Genomic DNA, 14,311 nt, shown 5'->3' on the forward strand with positions numbered 1-14,311 from the left:
TAACTAAGGGGGAAATACAGGGGGTTAAAACTTTGCCTTCCATCTCAGTTTTTGGCGTCTGCGCTCTAGACGTTTGCCTTCAGAGAGTGCGCAGAAACGGCTATGGGTCAATCCCTTTGTACGTCTTGATACCGATCATTGCCTACCCCTTTTTTACATCGAAGAGGCTTATTAAAATTAGGCTTAGTGCAATATTTCACGGCCTACGAAAATTACTCTCGCAGCTCGTCAATTTCCAAAGTCGCTCTAGTTAGCGACACGTGCTGTTTCGTCAAAGACAGTTATTGGAAATTTTCGGTTCACATCGTACTGAAACTAGAATAAAAAATAGAAAATATTGGCGTTTCGTAATTGAACTTGACGGTCTTGTTTTTTATTCGTTTTCTGGTCGTTGAAATTGCGACTAAATGAGCGAATCGCGTGACCTAACTGTATGGAAGCCGCCCTCTCTCATGGATTATCGTTTTCTTTTGCCTCCAGACTCGCGCGCGCGGATAGATAGTTAAGGGATTTCAGTGCTCCCGGAGACTTATAACGATTCCACCTCGATTTATTTCGTTCACTATAGTCCCAAAGGGTGAATCTTTAAATACATTATATATCAATAATACGGGAAAAATAGAAATCTAAAAATACAAACGAATTTTTGATTATATTCATACCTTATCTATACGATTCGGATATATGCTTAAGTGGTTTGTGTATCGTATAGAGTTTTATCTATTTTTTCTTTAGGGTTGTCTTTTAATTACAAATGACACAATTGAGTCACTAGTTACAAATGAGACCGTACTAGCGAGAAATATTAATTAATGCCATCATAACTCGGTAATCTTCCGCATAAGTATGAGTAAGAGCCTATAGTATGGGTTTTAAAACTCCGCCCTGGTTTTATACACTAGGCAAAATTTTAAAGACTGTGGCACCATCTGTGTTTAAAGGTTTGTTTTTCCTTCAAACCGGAACAGAGTAGAGGCATAACCTATTGGGATTTATTTTTCTTTGTTTGGTCTAGTCCGGGTTTGAAATAGAGATGAAGATCAGAGTAGGCGATGATTTATATCTTCGGAGAATCCACCGCCAGGAGACGCTCTCCGTGTTATTATGAAGGTTACAAATATATCTTTTGTTCCATACTTATTAAAGGTGTTATAAGGTTATGATAGGAAGCTGTATTGAATTTGGAGTCTCAACTTTTGCCATATATTTTGACAAGTATCCAACGCATCAAATTCGTTCTAAAGTGCAAAGAACAAACTGTTTATTATTCAGGCGCCACGTAATAGTAACAGTTTGTTTTGAATTAAAGTACACTTTTAAAATAATGTCCTAAAATTTCAAACGATGCGCACGCCATCAAAAATTCAGCCCCAAATTTTCAGAATTTGACCTATAAATGAGTGAAATTATGATAAATATCCCTTTGAGTCCGCGCTGCTGCTGCTGCTTCAAAGAGCGTTACCGACATTGCAGTAATAATCCATCGATCAAAGTTGATAAACATCTAACAACGAAACTCTACCTTAATTTCAGTTCCATCATTTTATCCCATAGTCAAAAATCGTTGCCGATTCGCTGAGTTCAGTATTCAACTAGGGTTCGTATACGAACTTGGAAATCAGGGAAGACCTGGAATTGTCAGGGAAATTTGTTTAGAGCAAAAAACAGGGGAAATTATAATGGTTTTGAAGAGGGATAGATTTAATTTTGAAAGTAGGAATGGAGAACAGAGTAATCTGGGCGCGCGTCAAAGTCCCGGACACCCTTCCTGGGACGGAGGGGTATGAAAGAAGAGGTGGATCATAGCGACAGAGGTAAAAAGGAATTACGTATATTTTTGGGCCGTCCCCGTCAGCAACGTCATCGAAACGTAGTTTAAGTGAGCCTATAAGATAATTTAAACTTTTCTTACGTGTTGGAAGGAGGGGCTCTCTGAAGTAAATACTAACCGTTCTCCATTCCTACTTCTAAAATTAAATCTATCCCTGTTTGCAAAAATCATAATTATGCTCGTTTATGCCTACTGTTAAATCATTTGATAACTTCCAATTTAATTTATTTCTGATATATTATTCAACCCAATTCCGAACTTTACTTTTCCCTCTCTCATATTTGTTTTATTTGTTCGGTTTGCTTTTTGCCTTCGATGATTGTTAGCCAGATTTGGCGCCACCGCCGCCGGAACGTACATGTTTTATTCCCCCCCCCCTTTCTTTTTTTATTTTTTAATTTGTAGTCGATTTACTGCCGTCATATCTGACGTTCAAATAGACACGCTTATTCGAATCGTACTGCTCCGAATTTGTTCAAGGGGGACCCAAAGAGAGTGAAAATTAGCCCCTCAGTATTTGCATTGCAAATATTTCCCCCCCCCCCAAATCCCCCTTAAATCTGTCTCCACCGCTCGTTCGGCACGGGCCTTTTCCGGATGTTAATTGCGGGTTTAAAGTTTCTTCCGACTCTGTTTCTAGTTTGAAATATTAATTAAACGAAATATTCGAGAAAAATTATTTTATTTTCTTTTTGTCTCATGAATTCGTGTGGATATCGAATTAAGAAATAACTTTGCTTCAGGCGCATTAAAAGTAGCCTATATCTACTTATTCTGTAGAAACCTATCTTGGAAGTATAGTAGAATTTAACATGGAAAGATTTATTAAATCCAAGTCACGTGGTGAGACTGTTGACCTCTCGAACTTTGGTTTTTTTAGGCCCACCCTTGACGTTTACGAAATATTTTCACCTGCGGCAGACGTGGGGTTGTTTGTTAGTTCCAGTTGTAGCCCAGAGAGAAGATACGGAGTAAGAAGTTACCTGTAATTCTAGTATAAATAACCAATAAGATTTGCTGCTGAAAATTTTCATCAATTGGAATTAAGGTACAGTATAAACCGAACTCGTATTTATTCTCATGTGAACCATCTCGTCTATTAACCCTTGTTAAATGAGTTTCAGCCGTACTTAACTCCACGTGAATAAGCATGGCCGACCCTTGGTCGATCAAAGTTCAGTTCGTGCCTAGAAATGAGCCAACTAATTTCCTTCCAAATTTTCTCTTCCATAGCTCTAGATGCTTTTGTCATCGCCTTTTCGTTTTCGGATCATTTTTCCCCTTGGAATCTTAATTTTCTCTTGACAGGTTGAATGTTCCAATTTACTGTTTACTCTTTTCTAGGTTTTAAGACGAGTTCGATCGTTTCTGGGACTTGTCCAACTAAATTTTTCTTTTTTATTCACGGAGTTGTCTAGTTCTAAAATTAGCAAGATCCAAAAATAATGCTTTCTAAAATTAACCACTCGTAAAATGTTCCATTCTGAAAGTAACTATAGGCCTAACTGTTGAAACGAATCTATATCTATATAAATCAAAGTCCTGACTGACTGACTGACTGATAATCAACGCCCAGCCCAAACCGCTTGCCCTAAAAGGCTGAAAATTTGCAGGAACGTTAATCATAAGTAGTAGGCGAGTACTAAGAAAGGTTTTTCCAATCCGCCGCCATCTTAAAAATTGGCGCCCAGAAATGTAAAAAATCTTTTCTATGCAACAACGTCCGCGCGTTTCAGCCGATTTCGCAAATATTTAGTACACTGCTTTCCTTTAACCTATAGACGGGTTGAATGGTCTTTCGGGTTCGATTTGTTGCCATCTTTTTAAATGGCGGCCAGAAATTTAAAAACCCTTCTTTATAGAATAATGTCCGCGTGTGAAATAATAAAAAAAATGTCCCGGCGCGGGCTGACGGGCAACACCGAGTGCCTTCGCTCCTAGGGTGCTACAAAAATATTAGTCATCAGTAACATCTACCCATTCTTTATATCATTTTGATGGTAGTTCTTATTACACGCGAGCGACGCCGCGGGTAACAGCTAGTAATGTCATATTTGTTTTGTAAGTTATCTGACCGGTTACGGCGATTAGTGGTCAAGTAGAAACGAATATAGGCTCTGCAAATGCAGACGTATTTCACTGTAGCCTATGGTGTGAAATGGAATTCGTTATTTTTTTTCCTGACGAATGGCAATTTAGCGATTAGCGAATAAAAAAGTGCATTCCCTTTCTGGTGAAACGTAAAACCCTCTGTTGAGGGACCAAAGCCGCACCTGACTCACGCCCAATTTGCCTGGCAAATGGGAAATTAACTCTCCTGTCAAAGCCTTTCAGCCTCTGTACTTCAATTTCAAAAAAGAAAGCGCGGGAAAGGAAGAGAGGGAAAAAAAAAATTAAAGGGTCTCTTCCGAAACGCCATTGGATTTGGCATCAATTCCTTCTCGTACCTTAACAGCTTCATATAGGTATATAATCTAAAGTAGATTAAACGGAAAAGTGAATTTTGTAAACGAAGTCCATGCTTTAAATTTTGAACGGTGTACAACGCCATGAACATAACCTCTATAATACTCTCCATAAGTATGGGTCGAAACGATAGCTACTAGGACGGTACGAGATCGTATCCTTCATAAACGAGTAGAGGAGCACCTCCTGGCGGCGTATTTCTCATAGTGACATCTGTTGGTGGATTTTACAGGACCAAACTTATCTCTATCAAAACCGAACTTGACCAAGGAAAGAAAATCACAGTAGGACATGTCACATGTCTCAATAGACCATTAAGATGTAACTAAGAGGGAAAGACACGGGGGTAAAACTTTGCCTTCCATCTCGCTTTTTAGCGCCTGCGCTGTAGTCTTTTTGCGTCACGAGAGTGTGCGGAGACGGCAATGTATCAACCCCCTTGTACGTCCAGGTACAGAGGGTTGCCTACCCCCCTTTTTTACGTCGAAAAAGTCCATTCCTTTCTTATTTGGAGCAGAATAACCGAAGATGGCGCTATGGTCTCTTCACTTTTGTTTCGCCGCCTATAAAGGCCCCTATGGTTGACCCATACTTGGAGGTTATAGACTTTAGTGAGGAAATAATGTACTTATTGTAATTTTGATAACTTTAAAAGTTAATCAGTTTAGTATAGGAAGGGAATAGCGAAATTGTCAGTCGGTATGGACGGTCATGTTGGATAGAAAGCGACTCGCCCATTCACTTAGCAGTTTGGGACGGGTCGCTTGAATTATTTATCGAGTCCTATCGAATAGATATGGTGCATGAGCCGAAGCCGGACGGACGGGACGACATCTTTCCATTTCGTAATATATAGGCTTGGCGTATCGGGAATCCTTAAGGGTTGGCTGCTGGAAGCGATTGGATTGGACCCCGAATAGCGTTACTTGGCGTACGTAGCCAACCTTCGCCACGCGTTAGATAGAGAGAGAGGAAACGTTTCGTATATCCCTTACTATACGCTAAATGACCCTCCACACGACAATATTTTATTAAAGAGACGAGAAATTTTGCGTTTCTCCCGGATTATACGCTCGCCTTTATCGAGTTGCCGCCCGACTATTGTAATAAACTAAACGCCGACGTGGTCCAGAAATTCAGTGACAAACCGTCACCTCCCCTTCCAACGAAACTAACTTTTAGAAACCTTAAGCATACTTGACGCTATTAAATAATTCTGGGTGACATTTCAGTGCAACAATAGTCAAAAGCGAGTATAGTAGTATGTTTATTATTTACTCTCTAATTTATTCAAAGAGAGATATTGTCTAAAAATATTTGGAAAGCACTTATATACAGTGTGGTGTTTCTGATAAGTCTTCCATAAGTTAAGGGGATGTTCTTTGAGCGATTTTGGGTCGAAAATGTAACTTCTATCTCCACTTTGCCGTCCGGGCCACTGTTTTCGAGTTATGATTTGAGTGTTTTAGGGATGACCCCTTAATTAAATTAGAAATCACTGTCTTTCAGTTTCGTAATTAAATTTAAGGGGTCATCCTTAAAATACTGCATCCAATCTTAACTTGAAAACAGTGTCCCTTGTGGAAAAATGGAGATAGAAGTTACATTTTCGACTCAAAATCGCACGCAAAGAACATCCACTCATAATTTATGCCAGACTTATCAGAAACACCCTGTATATTGCAATAGATTTTGATTACTGGGTTCAGTTAAAGTCTCATTTTTTGCGATTCGTCTTTGACCTGGTCGTTCCTAACTTCTGATAAGCCTCACGCACGTCACTTCCTGTTCCCTATTGATATTATTGCATAAACGTAATCTATTGCATGCCGCTTCTCCCGAACATAACAAATAACTCTTAAGTGTATTGCGTGATAGAATCCAAAAAGTGTTCCGAATCTTATCTTCATTTCGAAGTAGCTAGTATTCTCGTCTGCGACCGAACTTAAACAAAGATTTGTTTTATCGACTCTTCCGCTATTGCGAGAGCTATCAGATTATTTCTCTTTTAGTCTCGGTGTTGGTTTTGGGATTTACTAATTACCGGTAATGATTATGCGTATACGTTCAAAGTACAAGTACGTACGGGGTACTTATACTTTAATTACTGATTGTTTTTTTTTCTGTCATATCGTGGTCCGTTTTCGGGATTAATAAAAATTATGCCAGCTATAAAATTTACGTCATAATTTTAATAATTTATTTCTCGCTAATCAAATCAAATATTTTGCACTGTGAGTAGATTGAAGCAAACCAAAATGTATAGTACCTTTCGCAAGTCCCAAGCATATAGCTTTTAAAGCGTATAAAATTCTCATTATTCCGCTCTATTTGCTCTATAAGGTAGCGCGCAACTCGCTAGGCAAATATAATTTAAAATTCATTAAAAGTATAATTTGACGTTATACGCGCTTGGTGGAGCCTTCAGAAACTCTAAGAGAGGTGTCATCTTAAAGGAAATTAATCTGTCGGAATAATTCTAACGCCGGCCCGTCATCTCTTACGCTTTTAAGTAGATCCAGTTATGAATTTTGCGCCAAAATCTCCATTAAGAGAATGAGACATTTTGCGACATTTCGTGCCTAGCATACGCCAGCCCTTATACCTCCAGAGACTTCGTATATAAACCCTACTTGCCTCCATACTTGAGGGGTCGAACACTTTTCTATAAGCTGTTATTAATTTGATGGGCAGCAAAGAGACAGTTGCGTTACTTTTTAAGTCACCATTTTAAAGCATGACGTAAGTCATACTCAACCCCAAAAAGCCTTAATAATATCTTTAGGATGTAGTCTGCTACTACGAACTTTCTCGTGAAGTCACACCTCGGTTTTGGCGACCATATTGGAAGTCGTCAGCTCAGGTCATACAATTTAGGCTACAATTTTAGCTCCCTCCCATCTCAGTACTACTAACAAGTATATTAAACAAAATCGAATGTAGGTTACATTTCTTTCTAAACATTTTCAAAACTTTCGCGGATGTACATGTATCTATACTTCTTATCTGTTATCGTCTCTGTAAAAGTTTAACCTCTTAAAATAAATCGATTTGGACAGAGGATTGATCTGAATAGGTATATTATTCTGTCCCACCCCCCTCAATTTGTATGATGTCGTTAAGTGTCCGACCTCTTGAATGTACGAGTTACTGTTCCATTCTCTGAGTCTACTCTAGTCTCTAATAATATCCGCTTATCCCGACCACGCGTTATAAATTTCCATTACCGTACCATATATCTCGGGACGGTTTTCAGAGCGAGTACTAGCTCGGAATGTATTGGTTTAACGAAACTCGCATTCGCCTCAAATAGATAGTGCCAGTGCTCCACTCGCTTCTGTTTCTCTATACAGGGGTATATTCAGTATTACGCGCTCCCTGTATGAGTAACTTACAATTTGTAAGTGAGGAGAAAACTTAAGTAAAATATTTGCCTGTAAATTATAATAAATTCCAAAGGTTTTCAGCATCACAGGCTAGGTCATGGAGGAAAATAGAAAGGAGAAGTCTTCAGATACCAACCTCAAACAGCGGGATGGTTTGGGTTGGAAGCGTATTGTTCCAGCCTGTCAAAATGTAGTCACGTGACCAGCGAGCATCGTGGACGTGGGGTTCCAATGATGATGGGCGATCTGCAGCAATGAAAGTCTCTGAGTGTGCCTTGCCTACCCTTAAGTGCTGCCGCGTAGCGCCATTGTATTTGTGTGAGAAATAGCTTCTTTTTTAAAGACACAGGGGCATCCTCGACGTTTCCGTACCCTACCGAAACGCTGATCATGCTGAGAGGACTTCAACGGTTTTAGGTATGGAGGTTTGCACTCCATCCTTCTCTCCTCGTAGTACCCTCGAATGTTTACCAGGATCAAGAAGTGATATCTAGTTTACTAGGGAGAAGGTATAAGATGCCTAAGTATTCGCGCGCCATAGTCCCAGTCCCCCTTTCAAAATACAAGGGGGGACGTAAAAGGAGGCCGCGCTATTTTGCCTCTCCTCAGTCGGAAAATACGTAATTTTCGTCATTCGCGTCGCGCTGACGGGAGTTTTCAAGAACCAATGAGATGCTGGTTGTAATTTAGAGGCAGGGATTAACTCCGGACCTACGTTTGGACTGGAGCTAAAGCTAGAATTGTGGCGAATTTATACCTTCTCCCTAGTAAACTAGATATTACTTCTTGCCAGGATACTATCCCACTTTTGGGTGGGTAGAGAAATAGCGCCCCCGTTTCGTTTCCTCTCCCATTTTTCCTCCATGGTTCTTTAGGCCCGATTGTATTTCACATTCACAATACGTTACTTATTCCGATATTGTTACTTATTAGTGTGATACCATAATATTTGCGTAGTAAGAAAATGCGATATTGTTTTCAGAAAATATATATAATATAGTTCGCTGCTCTGTTTTATCATGATTTTTATATACGCTTTTCAGTCTGCCTAATATAAAAATGAGTGTTTTTATATAGGATCAGAAGTATATAATACTTCTCTTCGAGAGAAGTGTACCACAATGCGGGGTAAGTGTAACGTCACTCTTCCCAACATCGGAACATTTAGAGCAAGGTTACTAAACCGAATCACATACGCGATAAATAGTTCCCTCATCATTACTCTATTAGCGCTTAAATATTTGGCAAGACGCGCTTGTGCATTTTGTCCCACGTCAAGACGAGGTTTGTGGGATGATTGCTGGGGATTTAGTGCCAAACAATTATAGAATTCACCTTACGGTGCGATGCCCATTTGTAGTTTGATGAGCGGGAAAGCAAACTAAAAGGGGGAGCCTGGGAAGAATGACGTTACATAACTAAAGCATTAAGAGGATACAGAGTGGCATCCTTCTTCTATTATCCCCTTCTGATAGGATACAGTTTATTCTAGGCGAGCAAAGCGTTGGCACTCCCGAGTGATGGTTCACCCCCTTCTTAATCTTCAGGAAGAGTCTGTTTAGGTGCTTGCTGCATTGCGTCTTTTTTTTTCTCGCCTTTTCTACGGTGTATTACTATAGCAGCTTCTTCCTTACGTAAATCAACTTTGGCTCTTTGCCCAGCAAAAAAATAAAAATAAAAGTTAGGGGAAAAAAATTAAAACGAGAAATTAGATCTTTATTTATGAAATACTTGTACCCTACACGTAAACGTAACACTTGGCTTTCATATCGAAACATTCACAACGCGAGTGCACCCTCTTCGAGGGACTGATCACTTTGTTCGCCTGTACACCGATTACGTAAAGATAACTGGGGTTTCGTTGGAACAGTACCTAAAATCCTGGTAAAAGGAAAAACATTCTTCTGAGGGAATTTCAAAATTGTCGTGAAAGTTAGAGGAAAGATACGAATTTTTTTAATGGTTAGATAAACTCTTCCTTCTCTTCACTTGGACGTGCTACAACCCTTTTATAAGTACAAATTCTTTGGATTTTGGTTACTTCATCCTCTTTATATATCCCTGATTTATCCCTTCTGTAAGTCTCAATAACTTTGAGAGCTGCTTTGTGCAACCAGATATAAATCAAAAAGTGGAACTTTATATTCCTGATTTCTGAACTAATAGTTTTATTTTTGAAACCTTCGGGCCTTTCAGCCGAAGTCTAAAGTTCAGGAAATTTTAAATGAAACATTTCTGGATGCGCCATAACGCGAAGTACATCAATTTACACGTGGTACGCATGCAGATACCATCGCAATTTTCAAGTTACTCTTTTCGAGCTGGTTATACAACGATTACGCGCAGTGATTAGCCCCTCGACCCTGTTCTCATTTTTTCTTAAAATAAATAGTCTAAAACTTGAAAAGAGATAAAATTCTTTCGGTGCATGCACGACGAGGCAGTTTCGGGGAAACTTAGTCCATTTTGTGGAAAATGTGGTAAAAGAAAAAACAAGATTTTTACGAACGTCAACGCGGTATACAAACGATTCAGTGGCGAACGTTTCGAGCCATTAGCATCAACATAAGGTGTTGCTAATGTTAAACATAAATCCAGTGGTATAGGCCTACTATTAAGCATCCCTTCATGCGACCGACAATCGCGAATCCTGATGATGACCCTCTTGGCCTCGCTCTTACGAGTAATTTCACCACGCCTTGGAACTCTGAACCCTAGACATGATTTTCATATTTTTTTCTTCTTCTTCTACGTTCTTTTCTGTATTGAAGCAGCAGATGTTTCGAGAATCTGGCGGCCGCCCTTTTCCGATGGATGGATCCTCTTGTCCTTCGATTCTTTTACGATTCGAGTAGTATAGCAACGATATTTTGTTGTTTCTTCGAGGTTATGGAGATTTTCCAAAACGGGAAGATTTTCAGTTCCTCTATCTACCGGTCACGAGTGCGGGATACTGTTCAACATTCGTTAAATGGGTATGATGTAGTTGTGAATGGTCTTTGTCGTCCATATTCTGGATGGTCCGTCTCAATAAGACAAGGTGGTCAAACTCCGGACTGTATTTTGAAAATGGTGTATCCCGGATTGTTTATAACATGATTATAGAGTAATGGCAGTACTACGTATGTAAACGTCATACCCTTCTATCTCTTAGCTCAGTGTCATCCACCTACTGGGCTCGTACACAGTCTTAACCCTTCATACCGGTTCTTTGGATTTCATGCTCTGCAGGAGTCAAATTCCCATATTATACTTAATTATCCTTGCTTTTAAATTTTATGACGCCTTATTTCCAAAATCCTTCATAATTTTGTAAGGTTCCCTACCAATGTTTAGTATAGGGTTGAAGTCTATTTATTAACGAGTCTCTCTATAAATCGTTACAAAGTTTAAGTTCGGAAAATGAGCATACTGTATAGGAGTTGTACGCATCAATCTGTCAAATATATTGCCGCTGGTGTTCATCCGCGATTATTGATTATATACTATATATACGAAGTTTCGGTGTATTTTAGGAACGCTTCGAGCATTAGTGTATATATAAGTAAGGTTTTCTTCTTAAGTGGATATACTGAATTGGCCATTCAATTTTGAGGCCTCCAGTCTTGAATCGTCGATTGTTGCAAGTTCAAAATACAGCCATAGTTCTGATAAGTCTGCCATAAATTAATGGGTCCATGTTTTTTGGGTCCAACTGAGTGAGTATAAAGTGTCAGATGGACTATTGAAGACTGATATGTCTTACTCCACGTATGTGTAAGAACCAGTGTTTAGGACCCCGTATCTCCGTAACTAAATGTTGTAGACTCCATGGATGTCCTTTGACACTTTGCACTCATTTTGACCCTAAGGACATGCACGCTTACTAAATTATGGCAGACTTATCAGAGACCCCTGTATAATTTAGTTTCTTGATTGATTATAACGAACGTTTCTCCTTCGCATTTGGATTTTAATTTAGCAACACGTTGATGGCTTGAAGAGCTTTTGTCTTGGAGAAACTATTTGTGCAAGAAAAGGGCAACGTCAGAGCTCGATTTATCGTGAAAACGCTTCAACTTTTAGACACAAATTACTAAGCATTAGCGTAAAGCGTACTTAAGCGCTTACCCCCAAAATAAGCTTGCAGTTTGCTAGAAATCCCGATGCGAAAGCCTAAATTCCCTGCAACGGCTCGTAGGGCCTCCCATATGTTACGAGCAACGAATTTATGGTCGAACCTGGTAAACGAGTTTTTGAATATTTCTCTCGTCACTATAAGGAATTTCCACGAATTTTCGGGAAGCACGATGACGAGTGAGATATGCGAAAGTGTTCCGATGATATTAATGAAGTTTATATTTATGACTTTGATTATAAAGATTAAGATAAGAGGATTAAGGGTTACTCTTAACATTTATGTCAGTGGCGACAGTAGTTAATTTAAAACCACCAAGTTAAATTATGGTTTTATACTAAAGGTTTTACTTGAACCAGAGTTTTATTTATTTATTTAAAAGTAGCAGGAATGAATAATAGTTTACCTTTACGTCAATGTGATTTCATACCCTATGAAGAGCGTAAGCCACTTAGATGTACCTAGTAGGGAAAGACACGGGGGTAGAACTTTGAATTCCATCTCGCTTTTTGGTGCCGAGAGTGCGCAGAGTCGGCAATAGATACTGAGGGTTACCTACCCCCTTTTTACATTGAAGAGGCTTATTGAATAAAAAATGACCCGCCCCTTCTTTTCAATCCCCCCGTGTCGTGGAGGGGGGCGTGTCGTGAGCCCACCGCTCTCGAGATTGTTATTCATTCTTGCTGCTTTTAAATAAATAAATTTTCTCTTGGAATAAAGAATATGTATAAAACTTCTATCATTATGTTTTTTAATTTACACGGAATTTGAATTCTGGTGAAAATAAGGACACTAAGTACCCCTGTCCCTGTCCCGCCGCCGAACAAGGTTCAATATTTAATGAAGAAGTTAAGGCAACTTTTTCTAAAAATAACATCTTTTTCTCGATGTTGAATGCACTTTGAACTCCTTTTTTTGGCGCCGTTTAATAACCTTTAATTATTTGGCTAAAAAGCCACTCTAAGTGCGTCAGAAAAAGTCCACGGGGATTTAGTTCGCTTCAGGGTGGAAAAAAATAACACAATTTCGTATACATACTAAGCGTGAATTATTGTATTTTATTCTTTTCTCTTCTTTAAAATGCCAGGAAATATAAAACGGAAAATAAATGGTTTTGAAAGTGGGATTTTTTAGCGCAAAAATGCCTTTATTACGTTTTTTTTTCTTAAGCGCAACCCCTACGGGGAATTAAAGGTCGGAAAAGTTTATAATGTTTCTTTTAAAGCGAGTCTAACTTTGCTTTTTTTAAAGAAAGTTGCTTTTGAAGGAAAGGCATTACGATTGTATCGGGTTTATTGCAAATTGCGACTGAAACGTTATTTAGGCGGCGATGTGATCCTAAATACATAGTTTACAGGCGTAGAGGATTCCTATCATTAACACCAGGAGACCAAGCGACTTAGAGTGTAAAATCGTCTGCTATTTTACACTCTAAGTTGCCAGGTCTCCTTGTGCAAATGGTATGAATCCTCCACGCCTGTAAACTATGTATAGTAGTCCCATTTTTCCCTTAACTTGAATAGAACCGCGCAACGTTTCTGTTTTTCAAGTACTGGTACTTGCTCGTAATTTGCCCGGTAATATAGGAAAATACTTTGTCCGCCTAAAATGAGTTTTTTAATTATTAAATTCGCTTTAGTTTATAAAACAATTCGCGTGTCTGCAACCTTACAATATTCATCGCAAATTAACCCATACTAATCTTACCAAAATTGCCTCGCATTAATAATTAATTTCAATTCTTCGACGGCATTTACCAAATTTCGACTACTTGGTAAGAAACGTAGAATTATACTTCCTAAACTTGTTTTCCCCGGCTAACTTTTTCCAACACGTATGTTATGATCCTCCCCACTTTAGTTCTTCTAGTCGATTCTCTTTCCCGGGACTCGTGACGTGGATATGGTCTTTAAAGGTCCTGAAATAGCACGTCCTTTAGTCAAAAGCAGATGGCCTGATACACGTGACATAACAGAAGCACGCGAGATTGAAGTCTAAAGGCACCGAAATACCAAATAACTCTTTTCTTTTCTTTTCTCTCCCTCTTTTTTTTCTTCTTTTACTTCTTTATTATATATATTATTAATCTGACTCGCGTGATTTCCCTCGCTTCTTCGCGAGCAACAGAAGTAAAGTTCTATCAAGAATTTTTTCTCTGGAGCCAAGAATATTTACCTGTATTGCCTAATGCCCTAATCCCTATTAATAACGACTAACGAACTACCTGGTTTTTGCCAGGAAAAGACCAATGTAAACAAGATGGGAAAAATTATGAGACGATAATGTTGTCCAAGTCCATTATTTTAGACTACGTCCAGACAAATCTAACAGTTCAAGGACACTTTTTATTTTTCTTAAAGGGATAGTGTCGTATTTTTTTTCGACTAATATGAAGTTTTAAATGTCTGAATGATGACGTTTGTCGTATATTAACGGTATCGTCATCTGGTGAAAATTGCTTTCAGCACGCTTGCGTCTAGCATTTCCTCTAGAGACTTTGTCTCTTACGAA

At 38.9% G+C, this 14,311-nt stretch overlaps 1 protein-coding gene across 4 annotated transcripts in view; it reads left to right on the forward strand.

The window, feature by feature from the left end:
* Positions 1–14,311, forward strand: part of LOC149623650 (fat-like cadherin-related tumor suppressor homolog) — a 107,618-nt gene that overhangs the window by 27,380 nt on the left and 65,927 nt on the right. Inside the window, exon 2 of one of the 4 annotated variants that reach the window (XM_089852820.1) lies at positions 2,712–2,879. The exons of 2 other annotated variants lie outside the window; for them this stretch is intronic. The gene's annotated coding sequence lies outside the window, so the exon portion shown is untranslated. Of the gene's footprint in view, positions 1–2,711; positions 2,880–7,750; positions 8,101–14,311 lie in introns of those variants that run through there. One more of the 4 variants, XM_089852821.1, reaches the window with a different exon arrangement.

The sequence above is a fragment of the Phalangium opilio genome, unplaced genomic scaffold (assembly GCF_054372755.1).
Source record: "Phalangium opilio isolate 3A_F unplaced genomic scaffold, DU_Popi_V2 ptg000113l_1, whole genome shotgun sequence".
Lineage (NCBI taxonomy): Eukaryota > Metazoa > Arthropoda > Arachnida > Opiliones > Phalangiidae > Phalangium > Phalangium opilio.